The sequence below is a fragment of the Canis lupus genome, chromosome 30, assembly GCF_011100685.1.
Source record: "Canis lupus familiaris isolate Mischka breed German Shepherd chromosome 30, alternate assembly UU_Cfam_GSD_1.0, whole genome shotgun sequence".
Taxonomy (NCBI): domain Eukaryota; kingdom Metazoa; phylum Chordata; class Mammalia; order Carnivora; family Canidae; genus Canis; species Canis lupus.
Genome location: NC_049251.1, coordinates 16,940,922 through 16,956,320, shown reverse-complemented (window position 1 = coordinate 16,956,320; position 15,399 = coordinate 16,940,922). Strand labels below are relative to the sequence as shown.

Genomic DNA, 15,399 nt, shown 5'->3' with positions numbered 1-15,399 from the left:
GAATAAGTTGGATGCAATGGATTCTACATACCACGTGACAGTAAGAACAAATCTTTAAAACATAGTAATGACAAGATAGAATGCAATACTATTTTTTAAAGACTTTTTGTTTATTCATGAAAGACACAGAGAGAGAGAGAGAGAGGCAGAGACACAGGTAGAGAGAGAAGCAGGCTCCATGCAGGGAGCCTGATATAGAGCCTGATGTGGTACTCGATTCCAGGACCCCAGGATCACATCCTGGGTCAAAGGTAGGCACTAAACCGCTGAGCCACCCAGAGATCCCCAGAATGCAATACTATTGATGTGAACTAAAAATATAAGCACAGAAAGTAATACACAATTTGTATAACACTCAAATACAAAGATGCACATAAAATATATTAAAGCACCTATGGGGGTAGGGGGTTGGGAGTAGAATATAATGACCAAAAGGAATGAATGGAATGGATGGATGGATAGCTATATAAATAAGGCAGAGGGGTCTTGGAGGGACCAATAATGATAACATGCCAGTAACTGAAGAATGGCATGAATTCAAATTCAACCTTCTTTACCTGAGATCCCAACAAATAAACCAACATATGTAGGCGAGCACGTGTACAGACATACATTTATCTATATAGCATACATATGTAGACAGAAATTTTTAAAAGCTAAAAATGAATATGTGGAGATTGTGTTTGTTCGTTTTCTTATGACATCCTATAGATGTCCTGACAAAAGTAAGTCTCAGGACCTGCAAGACTATGTTAGAGCCCAGGCCTAGAGACCCACCCAAGCCAGCTTCCCTGAGTAATCCACATTCCTGGTCCACAACCATTGTGTCTCTAACTACAACCATAAGTTCTGGGAGGTGCTTTGTTTGTTTGTTTTTAAGATCTATTTTATTTCAGAGAGAGTGTGTGAGTGAACATGAGCAGGAGGGGCATGGGGAGAGGGAGAGAGAATCTCAAGCACACTCCAAGCTGAGCATAGAAGCTGACATGTGGCTGAATCTTACGACCCTGAGAGATCACGACCTAAGCCAAAACCAAGAGTCGGAAGCTTAACTGACTATGCCATCCAGGTGCTCCTGGAAGATTTTAATTAGTAAAGTAGAATATCATCATCTGTCTAGTTAGAATGTGTCTTTCCTTCCCTTCAGGAAGTTATACATGTTCATTTTTATTTTTACTCAGTAACTATTTCTTTGTGTAAGTTCTTCACTTAATGGAAAGAAGCAGACTGTTAATATCTTCTCCTTCGCACTAATACATTGTTTTCATATTGTCACTGCCATTACTGGTATAGGTAATTTTCTTGGTCGATGTAGATTTTTTTTGGTGTGAAGGTAGATATACTTTTCTGTGTTTTATAACAAAATATTTAAGAGATAACATTTAAGGCAAGACACTATAAATAGAAAACTAGCTCACTGAATTGTAAATTGGCATTTGGAATGGAAAACAAAAATGAGTGTGTCCTTAAGTGAAAGAGAATGTTTGCACAGGAGGCCAACTGTTGTTTTAAATTAACTTTGATGCTAGGATTTAACCCTTTGCTCCAGAGGTCATAAAATAGGTTAATTTCTAACCGATTGGAACCAAAGAGTTCCAAGGGCAAAGTTATGAAAATTCCCTGGGCATGCATGAATTTGGAAATTCTGTAATCTAAGGTGCTAAGGAAATTGTCATGACAAATCCTTTTTAGCTTGACTTTTCTTTTTTTTAGCCTGACTTTTTATAAAAGTAAGTTGTAAGATGTATACCAATATATTTAAGGGAAACAGCTGCACAAGCAAAAAGAACTGTTAAAATATCTTCTTGACATAAAAATCCAAATGAATATACATATACTTTCATAATAACCAACAGAGAACTTAGAATAGCTAAAAATATAAGTGCTTGCTTGCATGGTGTGCCTCTTATAGCTCAAGTCCCTCTCTAAAATAACATTATGACTTTGTGGCTTTATGCTTTCTTCTTCTTAAAATGCCATTTATATGCATGCAGGCATAGCTCACTACTAGTGACTGGTGTTCCAGTTTGCCTTTAGGCTAGTCTAGCTGAGAATGAACTTCGCAGAAGCCAGATACTCCAGACTCTTATCTCATATAAGATGTAGAGCCCAAGGGCAAGATCATAACATTCTAATTGCATGCCCTTTGGACAAAAATCTGTGACCAGTCACTGTAGTTCTAGAAATAAAAAGTGGAATCAATCCAGTCAAAATGCTGGTTTGTGGAAATAATACAACAAAGCATTAGAGAAAGTATGTTTTCCTAGACAAACATAAAGGGAAACATTTGAAATCAAGACGATTAAACTGATAAGGAGTAGCCTGGGAAAGATGCATACCTTTAGGATTTTATTCAAAGACCATAACTGGGAACTTCTGGGTGGCTCAGCAGTTGAACGTCTGCCTTTGGCTCAGGGTGTGAGTCTGGGATCCAGGGATGGAGCCCCGCATTGGGCTCCCTGTGAGGCACCTGCTTCCCCTCTACCTGTGTCTCTGCTTCTCTCTCTCTCTCTCTGTGTCTCATGAATAAATAAAATCTTAAAAAAAAAAAGACCATCACTGATTACATTAATTACATTATTTAATCAACTGCTGAGAAAAATAAATGCCAGATACAATCATTTGTCTTGTAGTACTTTCCAATTTGAGAATGGAATTTGAAAAGGGAGGGGAAGGCATAGAAATGATCAGGGGAAGCTAATGTTTGAGAAGATTGCGCCTTACACCTATTCTCCAGAATTTAGGTAAAAAAAAGTCTGTAAACAACGTGACTAATTTATCATCCAGATATTTTGTGAGTGAAAAGGAACACTGTTGGTAAATATGCAACAGCAATAGATATAAACCAAGACTATCCCAGGCAGGCTGTTATAAGTATACTCTAACTATAAACATGATGTTACCTCAGAGGCACTAGAAAGATGCTTAGCCAATATCTGAATTTTTAATTAGAATTAGAAATTAGAGGGCAGCCTGGGTGGCTCAGTGGTTTAGCGCCGCCTTCAGCCCAGGGCCTGATCCTGGAGACCCTGAATAGAGTCCCAGAGTCCCAAGTCCGGCTCCCAGCATGGAGCCTGCTTCTCCCTCTGCCTGTGTCTCTGCCTCTCTCTCTCTCCCTATGTCTTTCATGAATAAATAAATAAAATCTTTAAAAAAAAGAATTAGAAATTAGAGCTTTATTCCTTTGATTTATATTAACAAGGGGACTGTCTCAGTTTCCATAAAATTACTCCTGGAAAAGCAATCATTAAGTCATTTATATTTTAACATAAATAAACTCTTCAGATTCTTCCCAGAGGGCAAGTATAGAGGGAGGGGACATGCCAGTGTGTAGAACTCTACACTGTGTTTGGCTGAAGGAACGGGGAAAATAATACTACATGAAGGAAGCTGGAGAGGTGTGAGGGTACCCCTGGCCAGAAGACCCAGTCTCAACTCAGGGAAATGCACAAGGAATCACAGGTGCCAGCCAAGCCTCCTCAGCCCAAAGGATCTTTGCTCATCCGAGCCCAGAGGACACATGTTCCCCTAAAGATCCCATCTTTCAGGATATGAAGAATGCTCATGAATCATTCTACTCCAAGTAACCTAGCTTAGCTTTGAAGCTGACAGTGTAACTGCCATTTCTAGAATGTTCAGAGATTGCTTTCTGTTCACTACACAGAATTGGCTAGAAGAAAGGCCCTCGTCAGATCAAGTTTTGACAGCACCACACTCCACATAGAGTGGGGAAGTATGGGGTGAAGAACTCTGAGTTAACTCCCACAAAGCATCCTTTCTTACAGAAAAGAGTAAGGGATTATTTTGAATTTCTTGACTCTGAGCAATTTATATCTCAGATTTAATCACTATTTGATGTGACTCCTTAGTACTGAAAACAACCACAAAATAAATAAATAAATAAAGTCTCTAGGCTGTAATTTGGGCCATTTATGACCAGTAATTTGCATCAACCCCATCCTTGCTTTTCACAACAACAGGTTATACAAGCAAGGTAATAGCCAGTGACCACTCACTTTTTATGAATATATAACTGAACTGAAGGATGTCTCTGGAGAAGATTACAGGTTTTAGGTAAAGCTACTTTCAGAAATAAGGTCCTGAAATAGAAACTTACAATCTGAGCAGAAATCAAATGGCTCCAGAATGCCTGTACTAAGGTGTTCTTGCCAAAGGTCTGCCAGGGCAAATGCACCATCCACAAAAAGTCTAAGAACCAGAGCCCAGCCTATACTAAACCCCAGCAAGATTGCCTCCTTAGAACAGCCCTGTTCAATAGAAGCTTCAGCAGTGATGAGAATATTCTATATCTGTGTTGCCCCACATGGTAGCTATCAGCCACATGTGGATATTGAACAATTGAAATGTAGCCTTTACAACTGAAGAACTGAATTTTTTAAAAAAGACTTTATTTATTTATTTGAGAAAGAGAGAAAGCAAGAATGGGGATGGGGGTAGAGAGGGAAAAAGAAGCAGACTGTCTGCTGAATAGAGAGCCCAACTTGGCGTTCAATCTCAGGATTCCGAGATCATGACCTCAGCTGAAGGCAGACACTTAACCCACTGATTCACCCAGGTGCCCCAAGAATAGAATTTTTAATTTTATTTTCATAATTCGAGCTAATTGTATTTAAATTTAAGTAGTTTTAAAAATATTTTGAAAAAAAATATTTTGAGTGGTTGATACACAATGATACCTTAGTTTCAGGTGTACAAACAGTGATTTGACAATTTTATCCATTATTCTATGCTTAATGTAGCTACCATATATTATCATACAACACCACTACATTTTTTCATATATTCCTTATGCTATGCCTTTTATTTCCATGTCTTGTTCATGCCATAATTGGAAACCTGTATCTCCCACTCCCCTTCACTCATTTTGCCATCCCACCACCATCCTCCCCTCTGGCAACCATCAGTTTGTTCTCTTTATTTATAGTTCTGCTTTTTGTTTGTTTATTCATTTGAGTATCTTTTTAAATTCCACATATGAGTGAAATCATATGATATTTGTCTTGCTAAGTCTGACTCATTTCACTTAGCATAGTGTCCTCTAGGTCCATCCATGTTGTCACAAATGGCACAATCCCATCCTTTTTTATAGCTGTGTAATATTCCATCATCTATATACCACATCTTCCTTAGTTATGGACTCTGAGGTTGCTCTCATATCTTGGCTATTATAAATGATGCTACTCTAAAAATAGGAGTCCATATATCTTTTTGAATTCATGTTTTCATTTTCTTTGGGTAAATACTCAGTAGCAGAAGTTTTGGATCATAGGATATTTCTATTCATAATTTTTTAAGGATTCCCCATTCTATTTTCCACACTGGTTGCACCAGTTAACATTCCCACTGACAATACACACAAAGATTCCTTTTTCTCCACATCCTCACCAATACTTGCTATTTCTTATGGTTTTTATTTTAGCCACTCTGACAGGTATGAGGTAGGATCCCATTGTGGTTTTGATTTTCATTTCCCTGATGCAAAACTTCATTAATTTAAATTCAAATAGTTACCTGTGGCTAGTGCTATGAACTCAAGTGTACAAGTTAAACCTGTATAAAGAAAGCAATTAATGAGTTACCTTTAAATTCAGCAAGGAGGTGCGTCTGGGTGGTTCAATCAGTTAAGAGACTGATTCTTGATTTTGGCTCAAGTCTTGATCTCAGGGTCCTGGGATAGCCTCAAGTGAGGCTCCATGCTGGGCATGGAGACTGCTTAGGATTCTCTCTCTCTCTCTCCTTATTCCTCCCCCACTACCCCCCCTCACGTGTATGCACACACATGCAAGTGCTCTCTAAAAATAATAATAAATTCAGCAAGGAATCTGGCAAAGTAACATTTGATACCTTTATATTTTAATTCTGTAAAAACTGCAGTTTCCCTTATTAAGCTCTTGTCAGTTCTTTACAGTGACCTTCTAGGCCTTTCGTCATCTGATCTTCCACCCCTCTCTACTTTCACCCATTACCTCTAGGATCTCAGCTCCTACTACTCTTCTCCTTCCTCATTTGCAACATTTCTGACTCAAGGCCTTTGTACTTACTGTTCGCTCTGCCTAGACTACTCTGCTCTTAGCTATCTTCATGGGTTACTCTCAAAATAATGCTCAAAAATATTATGTTCTCAGTGAGACATTTCCTGACCACTTTATTAGCAATTGCAATGCTCACCACACCGCTACACACACACACACAAACACTCCTTCTCTTTCCCCAGTTTTGTCTCTTTGGCATGTATCTCTTTCTGATATACTTCTTTTTTTTTTTTTTTTTTAAATTTTTATTTATTTATGATAGTCACAGAGAGAGGCAGAGACATAGGCAGAGGGAGAAGCAGGCTCCATGCATCGGGAGCCCGATGTGGGATTCGATCCCGGGTCTCCAGGATCGCGCCCTGGGCCAAAGGCAGGCGCCAAACCGCTGCGCCACCCAGGGATCCCCTTTCTGATATACTTCTAACATAATTCACTTATTTCTTTTGTTTATCTCCCCAATTAGAATGTGAGCTCCATGAAGGCAAGGATTTTCATTTGTTTGGTTTACTTCTGCAGTTGGTGGTGTGCTCATAAATTTTTAACAATGATCTTTTGGGGGGATGAGGAATGCCCTGATTTATAGCATTTGCCAATTTTTGTGGCATAAATGTTCCTATTATGACAAATTTCAAGCTACCAGCAGGGAGTTAACAAACATGGAGTTGGGAAGAGGTATGTACAATACCCTAAATGCTTCTTATCATCACCTTAGTCCAGTCCACATACATCTTCCAACTCAGATTAGTCCCTCCAAACCTGAAAAGCAGCCTTGGGCCAAAGGAGATAGAGAAACCAGGCTATTATCCAAAGGTAGACAGACTCAGGTGGGAAATTACCTGAGAATCTTTAGCACACTTGTTTTTCTCTCTCTTCTCAGAGGACTTGGAGATGGGAGCATACTGCAGACATGTTTTGACCCTGGCCTCTCTAATCCAACAAATATAAAATTCCACTGGCCTCTCTAATCTAACAAATATAAAATTCCACTGAAACACCATAGTAGAAGACTATGTTTCAAGAATGATGTTTAAAAAGAAACATTTTTCTTTTGGAAATGTTCATATTAAATTTCTGTATTTATTAAAATTGAGGAGAGATTATATAATAACTGAGTTGTGACCTGTCTGCAAAAGTTCACTAGTAGCTTGGGGGAAGGGACTTGCTTTCTGGAAGAAGTGGCATCCCAATTAAGGCCCAAAGGAGGAATGGATATTATCCAGGTTAAGGCATAGGTGGTGGCAAACAGCTTTCCAGAATGTTCAATGGCCAGGAGTGACTGGAACTTTCAGTGAGATTAGAGAAATGACAAAACCCGAGACTGGAGAAACAAGTTCAGGCCAAGTCTTTTATTGTTTAAAACACATGCTCTTCCTTTTGAATTCATGGAAAGTAGAGGATTACCCAAATGCTCACAAGCAGAGAATGGATAATAAATTGTAATATATTGATTAAATGGAATACTCTACAACAATCTAATCAACTGGTCTCCACCACATCAACAAGTTGGATAAATTTCACAAACATAATGTTGAAAGAAAAGCAAGACACAAAAGAGTACAAATTATATGATTACAAATTATGCGAAGTTTCAGAAGGGACAAAATATGTGGTGACGGAAGTCAGAAAGCAATTCCAACATACATATGAAAAGGTGCTCAATGTCACTAATCATCAAGGAAATGCAAATCAAAACCATAATGCAATACACCTCATGCGTGCTAGAATGGCTATTATTAAAAAGACAAGATAATAGTTGGTGAGGATGTGGAGAAAAGGGAATCCTTGTGCACTCTTGGTGGGAATATAAATTGGTGCAGTCACTGTGGAAACAACAATCCCACTTCTGGGCATCTATCTGAAATCACTAACTTGAAGAGATATCAGCACTCCCATGTTCAGCACCACTATTCACAATAGCAAAGACATGGAGACAACCTGAGTACCTGTCAATAAATGAATGGATATGTACACATATATACACAAAATATTTTTCAACCATAAAAAAGAAGGAAATCTTGGCGGGCAGAGCATGGATGAAACTTGAGGATATCATGCTAAGTGAAATAAGAGAAAAACAAATACTGTATCAACTCACTTATTTACAGAATCTAAAGAAGCAGCACTCACAGAAGCAGTAGAATGGTAGTTGCCAGAAGCAAATGGAGGAAATGAGGAGATGTGAGTCAAAGGGTACAAACTTACACTTATAAAATGACTAAATTCTGCGGATCTACTGTACAGCATGATGATTTTTATACATACAAGTTGCTCAGAGAGTAAATTTTAAATGTTCCCACCACCACACACACACACACACACACACACACACACACACACGGTAACTATGTGAGGTAATGTATGTATTAACCAATCTTATTGTGGCAATCATAATATATTACACAATATATATGTATACTGAGTTATCACATTGTACACCTTAAATTTATACAATGTTATATGTCTATTATATCTTAAGGCTGGAGGAAGAAAGAAGCCAGAATGCAGTAACTCTTGGGAGCAAATAGTAGCTAGAAGGAAACACAAGAGGGGACTTTTAAGGAGCTAGTAATGCTAGTTTCTGATCACATTCTGAATACACAGACTTGTGGAGTTTGTGAAAGCTAATCAAGGTCAATGCTTACAATATGTGCATTTTCCTTTCTGTATATTATATTTCCAGAAAAAAGGTAAAGAATATATAGCACTCTTTTTATCTCTATCAATTGTAAAATACTTCTTTATTTTCTGTGCTCTTCTCTTTCATTATTGAATTTTTAACTCATGGTCCTAAGTCTGTATCTTGTGACAGTGGGTCACTAGCCTCATTCAAATTGATGTCCCCATGTCAGCTGATCTGAGTGGCTGGAAATGACCAGCTGTAGTTGCTGACTGGGTCGCACACTAATGCCTAGACCGGGCTGGCGATATCACGAGGCCCTATCGCTGCGATCTCCGGCATGTACACCTGACACAGAATGCCAGGTGTAGGTTAATGAAAAACATAGAAAAGAAGGGGAAAGCTTAATGCAGTCAAAGCTTGTTAATGAGAAAACATAATTATATACTTTATATTTTCAGCAAAGAATTCACAAGGGTCAGCCTACACATTTTTATGAATGAACATTCCTGCCAAACCAGATAGTTCATAAAATATTGACTTAAGACATAAATTTATTTTTATGAATTGTTGGTCAATTGGGGAAAGCAAAGCACTGGTTAACAACTGTAGATTTTCATTATTCATCTGGCACATAATAGGGGCTCAATATAGTTTCCTGAATTATACTGTTAGTCAAAAAATCCTGAGTCTGTCTTCCCTGAGTAGCTAAATAGTTCATAGATTCATAGCAAAATAGAGCCAGAAAGGTCATGTGGAAATTATTCCACTGTATAATGAAAGGCATCTTAGAAGCTTGCAAATATCCTTGTGCATCAAAAAGATCTGACTGCATGTACTTGCTGTAGGTGATAGTTTATTAATCTGGAAGCTCCTATAAATAAAGTGACTTGGTTTTAAAAGCCCAAAGTAGTCTCAACCTGCCAAGAGATAATACTGTAGTGCCAAAGCAAGAAAACTATGTCAATTAATTCACCTGAAGCCAGAAAGGGATTTTAATAACATATGATTTCAGTCTGCTCTGCCTGGAAAGCTTGGAAATGGGGTAGGCTTTGCCATTTCCAGCAACATCTAAAACCAACCACTGTCTTGAAGTCACACTGATTTATATAGACAATAACACCTCTTGTTATGCCCCAACACCAGGAACAATATAACTGTAGCTTACCATACATTCTCTTTTAGAAATTTTTTTATAAAGCAACCTATTTGTTCAAAGAATTCATATATAGTCTATCTATAATGTTATCGTACACACATATCAAGTTATTGTTATTCATTTTTAGTGTAAAATATAACCTGAAAAAAAAAAAGAATCTATGCTATTATCAAGAGCTCACTTAGTAAATTTAAACTGTTCAAAAAACTACATAACTTTAAAATATATATATATATTTCTGGATTTAGTAATCTTATCACCAAAAGAATCATCTTAATATTGAAATCTGCAACTTAAACTTCTTCTTCTTCCTATTACCAATGAGGAAACCCTCAGATTTTTCAAAGTAAATTAAAGTAAAAGAACTAGGGACACCTGGGTGGCTCAGCTGATTGAGTGTCTGACTCTTGCTTTCAGCTCAGTTCATGATCTCAGAGTCATGGGATCGAACCCCGTGTCAGGCTCTGAGCCTAGCCGGGAGTTGACTTGAGATTCTCTCTCTCCCTCTCCCTCTGCCCCCACTCTGCTCTCTCTCCAGAGAGAGTGTTTATGTATGCTCAAATACATAAATCTTTAAAAAGAATGTTAAAAATAAAAGAACTTTTTAAAATTAGATCCAGTGGTTCCTCAATGTCTAGTTTTGTCTAAACTTTAGAAGATACTTCAGAAATAATTTAGTTGAACCTAAAAATATTCAAAATGACAACACAGCCATCTTAATTATTGGCAAAAGTTCTTAATTAAGCAAACATTTATCGAGTACCTACAATGATACACTTGATCTTAGCCAAAAGGCAGAGAAGTGATCACCTACAATGATACAAAGGGGAATCCAATTCACAGATTCTGGATGCTCCCTACTCCATTATCTGTCAGAATCCTATCTGATTGGGTTTAAATTCCTGCTTCATATATTGTGAGAGATTTCATATGAATAATTTGACCTCTACACTTCCTCATCTGCCAAATGAAAGTAATAATTTACTTCATAAAATTGCTTTGCATGAATTAAATTAGATAATGTATGCAAAAAACACAAGTGTAAATGTGAATTTTAAAATAATAATAATAGTAATGGTTTATAAGACATTATTATTAAACTTTGCATGGTGTTGCTTTCAATAAGTTTCCTTGTTGGGGCGCCTAGGTGGTGCAATCAGTTAAGCATCCAATTCTTGGTTTCAGCTGAGGTTGTGGTGCCTCACATTGGGCTCCGTGCTCAGTGTAGAATCTGCTTCAGATTCTCTCTCCCTCTGCCCCTCCCCACTGTGCCAGCTCTCTCTCTCAAATAAATAAATAAATCTTTAAAGAAGAAGAAGTAGTAATAATAGTAATAGGAGAAGGAGGGGGGGGAGGAGGAGGAGGAGGAGGAGGAGTTGTTGTTTCTCTGTTGAGAGTTGACAAAGATTTCCTAAGAGAAGTAACCAGAGTTTGAATTTTGGTCTATCACATTGGGTCACTTGCTGCTCCACAACTGTGAGCTTTAGGAAATTCTTTCTCCTAATATTTTCAGCTACCAAATATTCTTCTGTGCTCCCTAAGATTCAAGTTGCCTCTCATGTAGGAACTGGCAACTATGTTTGACTGATTGACATAACTCCAATGGGGAGAAATTCTGCCAAAAACAGTAATAAACATATGTGAACAGGTGAACAGAAGATCTAGTGATGAAACCATAGATGTTGGCTCACCTCTCTGTTTCTCTCACCTCTTGTGAACCAGGAAGCATTCAAGTCACATGTTCTCCTCAAGGAGAAATGCCTCATAAACAGGTATTAGAGGAGGAAAGCATTTAACCAAAGACAGGTAGTCTTTACAGAAAAGCAAAATCATGAAACTCTAAGCAGTTTTTTAATCTATGGACAAGATAATTACTGAGACTGAGGTGGTAATCGTTAATCCCATTAAAAAAGTGATAAGCACAAAAATCAACTCAAAATGCTGTAAGGACGTAAAATATAAGACCACAAACTATAAAACACTTAGAAGAAAACATAGGTTCCAACAACTTACAACATTCTTTTATCATTGGGAAAAAATTCCATTAAGTAAGTATATGTAGAAATTAAAATGATCTTTAATCTAATGATCCTTGTTTTCTGTAACTGGATTTTTAAAAAGATTTTATTTATTCATGAGAAACACAGAGAAAGAGGCAGAGACACAGGCAGAGGGAGAATCAGGCTCCCCATGGGGAGCCTGATGTGGGACTCCATCATCCGGGACTCTGGGATCACACCCTGAGCCGAAGGCAGACGCTCAACCACTGAACCACCCAGGCATCCCTGTAATTGGATTTTTTAAAAAAAGATTTATTTCTTTTAGAGCAAGAGAGAACATGAGTAGAATGGAGGAGAGGAAGAAGGAGGCTCCCCCCTGAGCAGGGAGTCCAATGCAAGGCTGGATCATTGGACTTCAGGATCATGATGGGAGCTGAAGGCAGATGCCCAACCAACTGAGCCACCCAGGTGCCCCTGTAATTGGATTTTTATACATAGTTTATTTATGGAAGAAAGATATTGACTAAAGCTTATCCTGGTACTCTTTATCATACCTAATACTTGCAGGGAAATTCAAATGTTACAGAAGTATTCGCCAAATAACTGTTAACAGCCTTTTCAGTAGTCAAGTCATTACACAAATCTTTTAATCTTCCATTAACTCTCTCAGTTTCCTTTGCTTTGTCCTGCCTTGGGACTTTGACCAAGGAGACACCATTCTGACAGGGGAATTATGACAAACAATGCTGATACTTTGGATGACAGCAGTAACATAGCCTTCTGTTGTACTTCTTTTTAATCATATTAATTTATTCATGAGAGACACAGAGAGAGAGGCAGAGACATAGGCAAAGGGAGAAGCAGGCTCCCTGTGGGCAGCCCAATTTGGGACTTGATCCTGGGATCCTGGGAGGTGCTCAACCACTGAGCCACCCAGGTATCCCTCCTTCTATTATTCTTTTCTTTCCCCTTTTCTCCTTCTCTTCCTCCTGCTTTAAAAAAATTTTTTTTCTGATTAATTTTACCCACATTACAAATCATGTAGTTTTTACAATAATCGTGAGGCAGGCAGTACAAGTATTAGTGTCCATATTTTTTTAACTGAGAAAACTAAAGCAAGCAAAGAAGTATTGCACAACGAACTAGCCTATAACACAGTTTCTTTGACTGCAAGCACAAAATTTTCTCCAGTTGAGAAGGAAAAGTGGGCATAAATGTAGACAGGAAAACCAAAGATCTTCAGACAGCCTCAGGAGCCACACTGGAGATTCACCAGGCAAAGTGCCACTCTGGGCAGGAGGGAATATTTAGAGATGAAGTCATCTAGTCCATCACAGCCATTTTACTAAAGAGGAAAATTGCTTGCCCTCAGTAGCTAGAAAGTATGAAAAAGTGTCGAGGATTGATAGGCAGGAAACCTGTGTTCTGGCCTCATTCTGCCACTAACCTTAGCACCAACCTACCTAGCCACCAACCTGCAAACATTTGACTTGGATGTCCTACATCAATTTCAAAATATGCCCAAAATATTCCTCTCTACAACCCCCCTCCCATCCCGACCCCTGTGGTGAATCATCTCAATAAATGGCCCAGGACAGAACCCTAGCAATCATCCCTCTCTTTCATGTCCCATGTCCTCTCAGTTACCAAATTCTGCTACATATCTTTCAGATCCATCTCCTCCTCCCCATTTCCACTGCCACTCTCTCAGTTGCTCTCACTATGCCTGGCCTGGGTTAGGTTACCACAGCTGTCTGACAGGTTTCCTGGCTCCCACCCTTGCCCTGTTTCAATCCAACTGCCACCTCGCCTGCCACCACAAAGAGTTTTCTAAACCAGAAACTCACTGCTTTAGTTATTATGAATCTGTTTTCCACCAACAATTGGATGAAGCATAAAGTCCCAAGCTAGACGTCCCAATCTGTTCGCGATTTGGCTTCGGCCCTCTACTCTCACTTCATCTTTCACTACTCATAACTTCAGCCCCGCCCCAGTTTTGCAGTTCCTCCAATGTCACCTTTGGCTTTGACACTAATGGCTCACTCTTCCTGGAAGTCTCCCCCTTCCCCTGCCCATTGCCTGGCTAAAATTAACTCAGCCTTCTAGACTCAACTTAGGTTGGAATTTTTCCTGGCACCCCTTTTATAAGTTCCTTTGATACTCCCATGGCATCTTGTGCAAACGAAAAAGTCACTATTCACACTGAACTATGTTTGCTCACACATCTGTGTCCCTTGCTAAACTCAGCTGTGGGATGGCAGGGACAGCATCCTATCCAATGAATATCTGAGGATCTACTTTATGCCAGATATAGGTATAAGCAAAGGCACTTCTTACTTTGCTGGGAGTGGGAGGCGATATCACAGATAAACACATAAGCAAAAGACTATGAGAGTGAAAAGCGCCTTGCAGAGAATTAAAATAAGCCACGTGGTAATGAAAGTGACTGGATGGCTACTTGAGATAGGGTGTATCAGGAAGTGCCCTCTGGGGCAGGGACATTTAAGCTGGCGAGGGAATGCCAAGGAACCGGTATCGAGGGAGAGAAAACCACTGAGGACAAAGGACTACCAGTACAAAAGAAGGAGAGGTGGCCCACGTGGATGTAAAGCGTGGGAAAGTCGAGAACATGGGGTCAAAGAAGACAGGGACCAACTTAGGTAAAGTCTTTAAGCCAGAGTAGAGTTTTGATTTTGTTCTAAGTGTGGTGGGCAGTGACAGCCATGACCTGATTGAGCCTGGGTGGCGCAGCGGTTTAGCGCCGCTTTCGGCCCGGGGTGTGACCCCGGGGACCCCGGATCGAGTCCCACGTCGGGCTCCCTGCATGGAGCCTGCTTCTCCCTCTGTCTCTTTCTCTCTCTCTCTCTAATAAAAAAATCTAAGACCCCTGCCCAGGGTGCAAACAGACCAGTTTGGAGGAGAGAGACTGCGGTGGGCGAGTTAAGACTCGGCGCACGTAGGCTTTGGGCCCCGCCCGCCCGGGTGGGGACCGGAGCTCGGAGCAGGTGCACGGCGGCTCCCGGGAGCAAGAGGAGCAACGGACAGAGCGGCTTCGGGCGGGCCCCTGCTCCCTGGACTCTGCGGGCAGGCCGCGGCGGCAGCCGTTGAGAGCCACGCCCCGACGCCGGGACCCGCAGCGCCGAGAGGCAGCCCGGCTGGGGGCGCGCGCCGCCCCGGCCTCCACGTGCCCCGCGCGGGGCTTCCGCGTCCTCTGGGCGGAGCCGGAAGAGGAAGTCGGCGCCGCAGCGGCGGCCCCGGCAGGAGCGGCGGCCCCCGCCCACCCCCGCCGTCCGCGCCCGTCCGGCCCGGCCACGGAGGCAGCGCCGCGGCGGGAGCGGAGCCCGAGCCCGCCCAGAAGCGCCGCGCCGCCGGGCGCCAGCAGTGCGATGGGGCCGCAGCGGCCGCCGCTCACGGCCGCGACCGCCCTGCTCTGGGGCTTCCTGCTCCCGCTGGTAAGGGGGACGGCCGGGCGCTCGGGCCTCCCCGGGGCGGGGCCGGGGCTCCCTGCCCCTTCTCCTCCCCACCCCCGGGCTCCCGCCCGGCGTCTCCTTCGCCCGCAGCCCAGCGGCC

The 15,399-nt window shown here is 40.9% G+C and overlaps 1 protein-coding gene across 1 annotated transcript in view; it reads left to right on the top strand.

Moving 5' to 3' along the window:
- Positions 1-14,361: 14,361 nt before the first annotated feature.
- SPPL2A (signal peptide peptidase like 2A) overlaps positions 14,362-15,399 on the top strand; it is a 55,151-nt gene continuing 54,113 nt past the window's right edge. Inside the window, exon 1 of the mRNA XM_038580413.1 lies at positions 14,362-14,489. The gene's annotated coding sequence lies outside the window, so the exon portion shown is untranslated. The remainder of the gene's footprint in view (positions 14,490-15,399) is intronic.